The sequence below is a fragment of the Pan troglodytes genome, chromosome 13 (genome assembly GCF_028858775.2).
Source record: "Pan troglodytes isolate AG18354 chromosome 13, NHGRI_mPanTro3-v2.0_pri, whole genome shotgun sequence".
In the NCBI taxonomy this organism is placed as follows: Eukaryota; Metazoa; Chordata; class Mammalia; order Primates; family Hominidae; genus Pan; species Pan troglodytes.
The window spans coordinates 37,362,941-37,375,421 of record NC_072411.2 but is presented as its reverse complement, the minus strand read 5'-3'; the positions used below and the strand labels follow the sequence as shown (position 1 = coordinate 37,375,421).

General features: G+C 37.3%; 1 protein-coding gene across 23 annotated transcripts in view; it reads left to right on the top strand.

The window, feature by feature from the left end:
- The window catches only part of ZRANB3 (zinc finger RANBP2-type containing 3), a 331,454-nt gene that overhangs the window by 186,936 nt on the left and 132,037 nt on the right, over positions 1-12,481 (top strand). The window contains exon 1 of one of the 23 annotated variants that reach the window (XM_063791151.1): positions 6,818-6,946. The exons of the other annotated variants lie outside the window; for them this stretch is intronic. The gene's annotated coding sequence lies outside the window, so the exon portion shown is untranslated. Of the gene's footprint in view, positions 1-6,817; positions 6,947-12,481 lie in introns of those variants that run through there. 23 annotated transcript variants of the gene reach the window in all.

The window sequence follows — 12,481 nt, the reverse complement described above, 5'->3', positions numbered from 1 at the left end:
CAGTGACCATACATAGGGAGTACTTGATAATTGTGATAATTGTTAGCTATTTTAGTATTTCATGCCATATGCATAGGGGAAAAATCTAAGATAAAGTTATAGAAGTGAAATTGCTAGTTTAAAGGGCATGTGCATTTTTATATTATTAGATTTTTCCAAATCATACTCCACGGAAGGTATAGCTTTTTATATTTCCACCAGCTTAGTGTCAGATTGTTTCTTTTTCCATACTTTTCAAACATAGTGAAATGTGAATTATTTTATTCTTGCCAATGTGAACTGATAGTAGCTTGTGACATTTGCCCATTATGTCATTAAATGCATTTGAGCATTATTTTTTCACACATATGAGTAATTTGTACTTTTTTTCTGTCAGTTGTCTATGTGTGCTGTTTGCCCTTCTGTCTACTAAATGTATTGGCTTTTTTCTTGATATGCTGAAAATCTTCATATATTACAAAAATAATCTCTTTATATGTGATATGAGTCTCTCAAGTTTTGTTTCCCAATGCATTTTTTTTTTATAATTCCTTTAAATAACACCACATGGTCATGGTTTTCTGATGCTTTTTAAAGGGCTCCAAAGTACAAAGATAGAATTCTTCTAAATTGTTTCTATGAAGTCAGTCTAACACTTAATACCAAAATCAGACAAGATAGCACAAAAAATGAAAACGAGACTACAAATGCAGAAATCCTCAATATTAATAGATTAATGAAATCCAGAAACTCATTAAAAACCTAATATATTGATTATATGCAAATGGCATTCACATTAGGAATTCAAGGAAAGTTGAATATTAAGAAAGACATAAATATAATTCACCATATTAATAATGACAAAGAGAAACCTCATCATCTCTATATGTGCTGGAAGTCCTTAGGTAAAATATAGCATTTACCCTCCCTGTTTTTTTTTTTTTTTTTTTTGGAGACAGAGTCTCACTCTGTTGCCCAGTCTGGAGTGCAGTGGCACAGTCACAGCTCACCGCAACCTCTGCCTCCCGGGTTCAAGCAGTTCTCCTGCCTCAGCCTCCAAGTAGCTGGGACTACAGCTGTGTGCTGCCATGCCCTGCTAATTTTTTTTTTTTTTTTTTTTTTTTTGGATTTTTAGTAGAGACAGGGTTTCGCCATATTGGCCAGGCTGGTCTTGAATTCCTGACCTCAGGTGATCCACCTGCCTCAGCCTCCCAAAGTGCTGGGATTACAGGCGTGAGCTACCATGCCCAGCCAACATTTACCCTTGATTACAGTTTTTAATAAATTTAGGGTATATATGTATATGTGTGTCTTTACATATATATAAGTGTATATATGTTTATGGGTGTCTTTCAATCCCAAAGCACTACCACATGAAACACTAAAATCCAGAAAAGGATGTTCACTATTACCACAGCTTACCTGTACTCTGGAGAACTGATAATCCAATTACTCAAAAGAAAAATAAGAGGATATGAGGCTAATTTTGTCAGGAAAAAATTTTTTTACTTAAAAAAAAAAAGAAAAAAGACAGGCATAGTGACTCACGCCTGTAATCCCAGCACTTTGGAAGGCCAAGGTAGGACAGTCACTTGAGCCCAGGAGTTTGACACTAGCCTAGGCAACATAGTGAGACCCCATTTCTATTAAAAGAGGTAAACATTTTCAAGAAAGAAAAAGTTATCATTATTTACAGCTGATGTTATTTATTTGGAAGACTGAGAATCAGCTGAAACATGTTCAAAACAAGAATAGATTAAGATATCCTAGCACAAAGTTCCTATTAAAAAGTCAGTTGTCGGCCAGGCGTGGTGGCTCACGCCTATAATCCTAGCACTTTGGGAGGCCAAGGTGGGCAGATCACTATTGGGGGAACCGGCCCCCAATATTTCAATGTAGGTTCTTTTCTATTTTCCCTAAGTGTTGGCCGGTCTGAGAAATAAAGGGAAAGAGTACAAAAGAGAGAAATTTTACAGCTGGGTCTCTGGGGGTGACATCACATGTTGGCAGGTTCCGTGATGCCCCCTGAGCCGTAAAACCAGCAAGTTTTTATTAGCGATTTTCAAAAGGTAGGGAGTGTACGAATAGGCTGTGGGTCACAGAGATCACATGCTTCAAGGGCAATAAAATATCACAAGGCAAATGGGTAGGGCAAGGTCATAAGGCCAGGGTGAAACTAGAATTGCTGATTAAGTTCATGTCCCACTGTGCACCCATTATCTTTGATAAACATCTTAACAGGGTTCAAGAGCAGAGAACCAGTCTGACTAGAATTTGCCAGGCTGGAATCTCCTAATCCTAGTAAGCCTGGGGGTGCTGCAGGAGACCAGGGCGTGTTTCATCCCTATCTACAACTGCATAAGGCAGACACTCCCAGAGCGGCCATTTTAGAGGCCCCCCGCCCCGCCCTGGGAATGCATTATTTTCCCAGGGCTGTTAATTATTAATATTCCTTACTGGGGAAAGAATTCAGCGATATTTCTCTTACCCGTTTTCAGCAATAAGAGAAATACAGCTCTGTCCTGCCTGGCTCCCAAGCAGTCAGACCTAATGGTTATCTCCCTTGTTCCCTGAACATCGCTGTTACCCTGTTCTTTTTTCAAGGTGCCCAGATTTCATATTGTTCAAACACACATGCTCTGCAAACAATTTGTGCAGATAATGCAATCATCACAGGATCCTGAGGTGACATGCATCCTCAGTTTACAAAGATGATGTGATTAAGAGATTAAAGTAAACACAGGGATAGGAAATTATAAGAGTATTGATTGGGGAAGTGATACATGTCCATGAAGTCTTCACAATTTATGTTCTTCTGCTGTGGGTTCAGCCAGTCCCTCTGTTCGGGGTCCCTGACTTCCCGCAACAGATCACGAGGTCCAGAGATCGAGACCATCCTGGCTAACATGATGAAACCCCGTCTCTACTAAAAGAAACAACAAGAAAAAAAATTAGCCAGGTGTGGTGGCGGGCACCTGTAGTCCCAGCTACTCTGAGGCAGGAGAGTGGCGTGAACCCGGGAGGTGGAGCTTTCAGTGAGCCGAGATAGCGCCACTGCACTCCAGCCTGGGCAGCAGAGCAAGACTCCGTCTCAAAATCAATCAATCAATCAATCAATCGTCAGTTGTCTTTCTCTACACAAATAATAAATATTTCTAAAATACAATGAAGATAAAAGATATAAGACTCAATATTACTAAAGGACATATAAAAAGATAAATAAAAAGACATACTCCTGTTTGATGAAAAGACTTGGTATTATAAAGATTTTACTGTTTTTTTTGAGATAGAATCTCACTCTGTTGACCAGCCTGGGGTGCAATGGTGCGGTCTTGGCTCATTGCAACCTCCACCTCCTAGGTTCAAGCAATTCTCCTGCCTCAGCCTCCCGAGTAGCTGAGATTACAGGCGCGTGCCGCCACCACACCCGGCTAATTTTTGTATTTTTACAAAATACAAAAAATACATGGTTTCCCCATGTTGGCCAGGCTGGTCTTGAACTCCTGACCTCATGATCTGCCTGCCTCAGCCTCCCAAGTTGCTGGGATTACAGGTGTGAGCCACCTCACCCGGCCAAGATTTTACTTTTTTCTGAACTTAGGTAGATATAATATATTCAAATAAGAATATTTTTCTTGTAGATCCAGAAAATTGATTCTAAATGTTATTTGAAAAAATAAATAAGCAACAATTGCCAAGAAAGTTATGAAAAACTAGAGTATTAAAAAAAGGGGGTTGGGCGCAGTAGCTCACGCCTGTAATCCTAGCACTTTGAGAGGCCAAGCCAGGTAGATCACCTGAGGTCAGGAGTTCGAGACCAGTTTGGCCAACATGGTGAAACCCCATCTTTAATAAAAATACAAAAATTAGCTGGGCGTGGTGGCGGGCACCTGTAATCCCAGCTACTCAGGAGGCTGAGGCAGGAGAATCACTAGAACTGAGGAGGCGGAGGTTGTAGTGAGCTGAGATCGCGCCATTGCCCTCCAGCCTGGGCGACAAGAGCAAGACTCTGTCTTAAAAAAAAAAAAAAGAAAAAGAAAAGGGACAGGGATTCTTTCCCTTCTTCTTACACAACAATAAATTCCAGATGAATAAAATATTTAAACATTATTAAATAAAACCCTAAATAAAACATAGAGGAATTCTTTTATAACTTTGTTTTAGGGAAGTCATAAAAAGGAATATATTTGATTGTGTAAGAATTTAAAAGGTGTCACCCTTCTAGAAAATATATATAAAGTAAAAAATTTCTAATTAAGGAAAATTTATTTATGTGTTGCGAATTAAAGAGAAGGCTAATTTCAGCGACTGAGAAAAATGTGCAAAAAATGTAAACAAATAATTGATAGAAAAGGAAATACAAATAGGTTTTAACTGCATAAATCTAATTGATAAGAGGAATTTAAATTGAAACTACAGTAAGACAAAGTTTTACCTATTACAGTTATAAAAATTATAACATTTAACAAAACAGTATATCAATGAGCATATGAAGAAACAAACTGTCTTACATTGTTGAAAGGAATGTTATGGCTATACCATCTGTTTTGGGTTTTTTTTGAGACAGGGTCTTGCTTTGTCACCCAGGTTGGAGTGCAGTGGCACAATCATGGCTCAGTGCAGCCTCAACTGCCTTGGCTCAGGTGATCCTCCCACCTCAGTCTCCCTAGTAGCTGGGACTACAGGGATGCACTACCATGTCTGGCTAATTCTTTGTTTTTTTTGTTGTTTTTTTTTTTCAGACGGAGTCTTGCTGTGTCACCCAGGCTGGAGTGCAGTGGCACGCTCGCTGCAACCTCTGCCTCCCGGGTTCAAGCGATTCTCCTGCCTCAGCCTCCCAAGTAGCTGGGATTACAGGCATGCACCACCACACCCAGCTAATTCTTGTATTTTTAGTAGAGACGGGTTTTACCACATTGGTGAAGCTGTTCTCGAACTCCTGACCTCAGGTGTTCCGCCCACCCTGGCCTCCCAAAGTGCTGGGATTACAGGCATGAGCCACCACACCTGGCAATTAAAAATTTTTTTTTTGTAGATACGGGGTGTCAGTATGTTGCCCAGCCTTGTCTGGAACTCGGGGCTTCAGCGATCCTCCCACCTCAGCATCCTTAAGTGCTGGAATTACAGTCATGAGCCACCCTGCCTGGCCTATACCATCTATTGATAGAAATTTCACTATACCGACCAAACATTGAAAAGCCCATACATTTATTCTAGCAATTAAAATATAAGTTTATCTTACACTTGTTCATATATACTATTGTATGTAATTGTTCATGTATGTTCTTATGTGTTATTCACATATTTATTAAATACACAACATATAGATATACACATACACACATATGCACATGTATGCAAAATTGAAATTGCATGTTTAGTAAATAATACATGATTGGATAACAACTAGTTGTAGAGAACTTACTGTAAATTATTGTACCTCCATACAGTGGAATACTGTGTAATCTTGATGCAACTCATTTCCAAGATACAGTGTTGAAAGAAAAGGAAATTACAGAAAATTGTGTTATCTTTTGTATTTTTTAAAATGTATATGTGTAAAACACACGCACTGATTTTCCCTGGATGTCTTGAAATTGTCAACATGGTAGCCTCTGATGCCCCTGACCCAACTGACAGTCTCTGAGACTTCTCTATAGAAGCCACGCGGCACTGTGGTGTCCACTTTGCATGCTGTTAGTTTAACTGTTCAGCATAGTGTGATTACCCAGCTGGCTGGAGATTTATAACAAGAGACCAGTTTGCAGTGGCAAGTGATCAGATTGATAGGGAACTTGACCTGCATTGTATTCCTCATTGGAGTGAGTTACTAGCTAGAAGCTCTTTGAGGGCAGAACACTTGTTTTTTCCAGTATTCTATTCCCAATGGCTAACACGGCACCTGGCACATGATATCCAATGTTTATTGAATTATTGAATACTGGATCTGGGTTTTTTTTGTATGCTAGATCCATGTAACTTCTTGACATGAATAACATCATTCATCTGCTAAATTCACAGATGTTGTCAAACTAATGGGGTTACTCAGATATAACTTAAAATTGCTCTGAATATTGACATAGTATTAAAAAATACGCAGCACAATCATCTTGGAGAAGCATTTCTTATACTTTAGATTTGGAGCTTCTGGAATAAAATGGCTGAACTAAGTGATTTGGATAATCTTTCCCAGCTCAAAGTTTGGTTTCTTCATATTGACTTTAAAAATCATGAGCAAAACAGGGATTCTTCTTATATTAAGTGAAATACTAAGAGGAGTACTTACATAACTGACACTGTTACATTTATTTTACTACTTCTGTATAAAAGAAAAAAATGGAAAAACTAGTATAATTTGGCTACTTTCTATTAAGAATTTTAATTTATTATAGTTTTGTGACTTGGACTGAGAGAGTTCTGTGACACAGTTCTTAGTTGTTTTTCTGGTAACTGGGGGCATAATTAATTTGCTAACATCAGTTTTGATTAAACTATAAATCCATTTAGATGCTAGTTTGACCAAAGTAATAACTCTTTAGTCTTTACCAAGTGATTTTTTTAACAGTGCATGGAAATGACTATAATGATTTTGCTACAGTGCCACAAATTAATATCCCTTCCCTCCACTAGGAAATCAACAGCAGCAAATGTAGTTAACATTGTTAGTTGTCTACCCCGTCTTCCTTCCAAACAGGTTTCTGATTTACTTCAGTTATATATACATATCTATAGGACTCTGGGGAAGTTGACTTTGTATCCTTTTTCCCTGATGGATTCTGGTCATTCTAAGCCAGTTAACACATAGTATTCTTCAGACAACTGTTAACGGTCTAGGGTTGGTCTTGTGCCAAGCATGCTGAAGAAAGGCTTTATTTCCAGGATGGAGGACAAGATAAGCATCTTAAGCTGAATATGAACAAAGAAGCATGTTGTCCTACCTGCTTCTGGTAGCTGTCTTCTGACCATGGTGGGTATCGGGTTTAGATGAGGCAAGCTTTTTAATGGCACAGTGACAAGGTGCAAGGAATACAAGAGTTGACCAATCCAGGAGCCTTCCTGGACTCTGAATTCCTTTTATTCATGTTGTAAAACATTTCTTTTTTTATTAAACAATCTTGATTCAGAGTTTCAGTTCCTTATAGCCAAAAACCATGGTTCCTGGCATGTCATTTCTAAATATTCATTTTGTTCCTATCATAGGTCTTTTTTTTTCATGATGCTAGGTATTGGTGGGAAGCCCTTAATTGTAATTGTTGCAGACTGTAAATGCCAAAAATTTGCCCACATAAAACAAACATACTTACCTGCATTTATCTTTTGGAGTCTGGAACAACCCACGTGGTCAATAAGCATTTCTTTTTTTGTTTCCTGACTAGAACTTGTCATATGACAACAGAAAGAGACAGTATACCTGTCTCTTTCTTACTTAATGCCTACCCTGTTTCATAAAAAAATTCATCTCTGTGAAATGCTTTATGATTGTGGAGGACATGTTCTGTTTTCTGGAGAAAGCCATTTCAAGATTAATATCATGCTTCTCAAAAGGCATTTTCTTTCAGGTTCCATTTCAGAAGTTTTATGTTATTCCTTTACTTCTTTACCTTGAAAGCACTATGGTTCCATAGACTCTAACTCAGCTCAAGTCACTTCCTGGCATTTTAAGTTAGTCTGTGGAGTGCTATATATTTTTCCATAATGTTTTGATTCTGTGAAGGTGTCATTTTCACACTATAATTTTGCAGAATGCAAATTTTGGTTAGTTATTCAGTTCTAGACCCATATTTTATATTTGAAATGTCATGACTGTATTCAAAATAAGTTAAGTGAAGCTTCAGCAAAAATATAATTTTGCTTTTATAAAGTGTATTAAATACCTAAGTAATGACAAACACAAATGTACTAATGCAAATGTAGTTCAGGGATGAGAAGTTAGGGTATAGGTAACCAGCTACCTGGTTTGACTTGAGACAGACAGCAGAAGTATTACTCAACCAGAACATCTCTTATCCAAAATGCCTTACATCATTCACTTCACAGGGTTATATTTAGAAGAAACTATAAATACAAATATGATTTGGAGAAGGCAACATACTCAGTTGTCAACCATTAGCACATTGAATGATCAATTGTTAAAGCTAAAAGACTTTGGAGATCACCCAGTTCCCCTCTGTCATTTTATAAGCACTTGGTGAGTTTAAATGGCTTGCTCTATCTCACTTCCTTTTATGTTGTTTTTTTTTTCCCCTGGAAGTAATGAAAACTTAGGGAATGGCAACTTTAATAAATATTCTTTTACATAGAAAAAGAGAACACATAGATAACCCAGCCAAGCATCCTGTTACCAGCAGCTGTCTTCAAAAAGTATGCTGTGAGAAGACATATTGGTCTTCCCTAATATTATGTTTTTGTCGTTTTGTTTTGTTTTGTTTTATTTGAGACAGAGTCTTGCTCTTTTGCCTGGGTTGGAGTGCAGTGGTGCAATCTCTGCTTGCTGCAACCTCCGCTTCCCTGGTTCAAGAGATTCTCCTGCCTCAGCCTCGCAAATAGGTGGGACGGCAGGTGTGTGTCACCACACCAGGCAGGTTTTTGTATTTTTAGTGGAAACAGGGTTTCACCATGTTGGCCAAGCTGGTCTCAAACTCCAGACCTCAAGCCATCTGCCCACCTCATCTTCCCAAAATGCTAGGATTTACAGGCATGAGGCACAGCGCCCAGCCTCTTCCAATGGTGTGTTAATGTTATGTTTGAATTACTGTTGAATTACTATGTTGATGTAATGTTATGTTTGAATTACTGTTAAGATATTCTAGACACTACTCTGTGTCACACAGAATAGTGTCTAGAATATCTTAACAATAATTCATCAATTTTTAAAATGTTATTTGTCATTGATATTTTGTACCATTTCCACCTCTAAGGAGAATTCGTTGTCTAAATTTTTATGAGAGGAAAAATGCTGCATGATAATACAAATTAAAAGTATTTATAGACATACCTAAAGATTGTTAATTAATGGGTCATTGTCAGCTTCAAGAAATGTCTCAAGGGAGAGCATCAGGATAAATAGCTAATGCATACGGGGCTTAATACCTAGGTGATGGGTTGATAGGTACAGCAAACCACATGGCACTCATTTACCTGTGTAACAAACTGCACATCCTGCACATGTATCCTGGAACTTAAAATTAAATTAAATTATTTTTATTTTTATTTTTTAAATATATTTATTTTTGAGATGGAGTCTTGCTCTGTCACCCAGGCTGGAGTGCAGTGGTGCGATCTCAGCACACTGCAACCTCCGCCTCCCAGGTTCAACCGATTCTCTTGCCTCAGCCTCCTAAGTAGCTGGGACTACAGGCGCGCGCCACCATGCCTGGCTAAATTTTTGTATTTTTAGTAGAGACGGGGTTTCACCATGTTAGCCAGGATGGTCTTGATCTCCTGACCTCGTGATCCACCTGCCTCGGCCTCCCAGAGTGCTGGGATTATAGACGTGAGCTACTGAGCCTGGCCTAAATTAAATTAAATAAAAAAAAAAGTCTCTCATGGAATTGCACTGTCCCTCCTTTGTCCTCAGCATTGTTGCATTTAATGTTCTCACCCATGGCTAAATAGAGGTTGTGTCTATTCCATTTGCAAATGGTTCGAATCTGAGAGAAATAGTTAATATAGTGGATGGCAGAGATATGTTTGAAAAATAATTAGATAAGAAAGTCAGCTTTGTGTGGAAGGGATTTGAGAAACCCTCACCTATTTATCAATAGTTCAGTTCTAAAAGATTTGTGGTTTTGAATAACCTTAGGCTAAATTGGAGTAAGGGGTGCTTCTACTCCATTCATTGATTAGACTGCATTTAGAGTACAGTTTAATTTTGAATTTATCCATTCATTCTGAAAGTATTTTAGGATGCCTCTTACATGCTAAGCCATGTAGTAGCCATCAGATATGCATTACGGAACAAGACCCACATAGTCCAGCCTTCACTGAGTTTTCAAGTCAAATACTAACCTAGTTGAATATTCTAGAACTAAAAGAAGAGAGTTTCAAGATAGTGATGGAGTTAGGTAGGGATAATATACAGAGTCTTGTTCTTCATCATAATGGCAATAAGAAGACATTGCAGGGTAGTTTGGTTTTTAGTTATCAGTATTGTAGTTTTTTAATTGCAGTAAAATATGCATAACAAAATTTACCATTTAAGTATTTTTAAATGTACAGTTCAGTAGATACAGTTGCCTGTATATGTTTTAGGTTTTTCAATTGCAGTAAAATATGTACAACAAAATTTACCATTTAAACGTTTTTAAATGTACAATTCAGTGACTTTCAATACATTCTAATGTGTTTCAGTACATTCTGTTGTTGTGCAACCATTACCACTTCTCATCATCAGAACTTTTTCATCATTACAGATTGAAACTCTGTACCCATTAAATAATTGACCCCATTTCCGCCTCCCCTAGTCCCTATAATGTAAAACTTAGAGCATGAAACATACATCATTAGGTTTACAAATTTGATTTATTATCTAAGATATTTCACATGGTTCAAAATTCTAACCTATGGAAGAGTATACACATTGAAAAATCCCTTTTACCTAAGTTCTCCCTATAGGCAACTGTATGTAGTTTTTAATCGTCCCTCAGAAGCTGTGTGCATATTCAGGCAAATTCATTGTTTTAAAAAGATTGTAATATAAGCATAAACATTGTTTTGTACTTTCCGTTTTTGTCTTTTTTTCATATACATAAATGGTATACATTATGGTTGCATGTCATTATATCATTGGAAATATACTGTACTTTCGGGGATGGCAGGAAGTTGAGAGTTTGCATTGTACAGTTTATATTTTCTCTGTGGAATGGGAAGGACAATCATAGGTTCAGAGAAATGGAAAAATAGAGGGTTAAAGGTTTCATGAAAGTTGATGTGGTTTGAAATTTTACCAAATGAGAATGAGATTAGTGTGGTAGGATTGTTAACAGCTCTAGTAATCATTTGAGATCAGCAACTGCAGATTTGTAATGGAACCAGTTTTCTCTAAGGTACAATTTCTCCAGCCACACCCAGCAGCCTGGATACAGGCATGGAAAAGGCTTCAGGCCTTTTTGATCCTGAGGTTGGATCCATTCAAGATTGGATTTTTTCAACAGCTTATGATGCATGGACTGTGGGACAAGGGAACTTAAGCTATATTCATAAGAACAAAGGTAATGTATGAACTCAGAAATCAACAGGGCTGAGGAAAGATGTGAAGACAGAAAAAATATAATGGATTTGGAAATTAGAGGAGTCAGTTGACTGAAATGTATTGATGCAATAGTAAAGACATAGTGAGTATGAATGAACAAGCACCTTCGAAGGATGGGGTAAGTAGAGAGTAGAATGTCTCAATTTACCAAGTAGAACGGTTTCTTAGGACCTGGTTGTAACCATAGGGATAGTTGGAGTAGGTTTTAGAGGGTCATTGAAGACAATGAGTGTGAGGAACTAAGAGGGAACTAGAAGCCATGTTTTAAGAAGCATTTTAACAAATGAAAACATATCTGGAAAAGGGTGACCAGAATAATGAGAGGAATCTCATATTCAGTTCAAAAATGTCTAATGTTATTGATTGCCTACTATATTTAAGACATTATTTCAGAGCTGCCGGCAATACAAAGATGAATAAGACATAGTACTTGATCTTATGAAGCCTACAGGAATTTGAAAACGAGAAGCCCTAAGGGGAGCAGGTTTTTAAATATTTAAAGATCTGTCATGTTCTAAAAGAATTAGACTTCTGTCTTTGTGGCCTCAGAGAGCAAAACTAGTATCAAGCAGTGGAACTTAATAGGGAGGTAGATTTTGGCTTAATATGAGTAAGAAGTTTTAAAATATATGTACTTATGTATTAAGCACTATAACAATAAAAATGGAAAGGAAAAATACCATAATTCTACTACACTAATAAGTAAACTGTTTTCATTTTTTATTTCTACTCTTGTCTATAGATCTAATTATTTTTACATAGTTTTATCTATCTTACATGTAATGAATGCTATCATCTGCTAATTTTCTCTTAGGAATGCCTTGTCCCATGCATTAACATTGTCTTTATAAGTTGTTTCATTTCCTTTACTTTTATTGATTTAAAGATAGTTTGTTTCATTTTGGAAAGTTATTCATACTTATTTTTAACAAACCACACATAGAAAAAACATTTTCTTAAAAAAGTAAAAGTCTCCTAGTGTCTGATAAAACAGACTTTAAACCAACAAAGATCAAAAGAGACAAAGAAGACCATTACTATAATGGTAAAGGGATCCATTCAACAAGAAGAGCTAACTATCCTAAATATATATGCACCCAATACAGGAGCAGCCAGATTCATAAAGCAAGTCCTTAGAGAGCTACAAAGAGACCTAGACTCCCACACAATAATAATGGGAGAATTTTAACACCCCACTGTCAGTATTAGACAGATCAGCGACACAGAAGATTAACAAGGATATCCAGGACT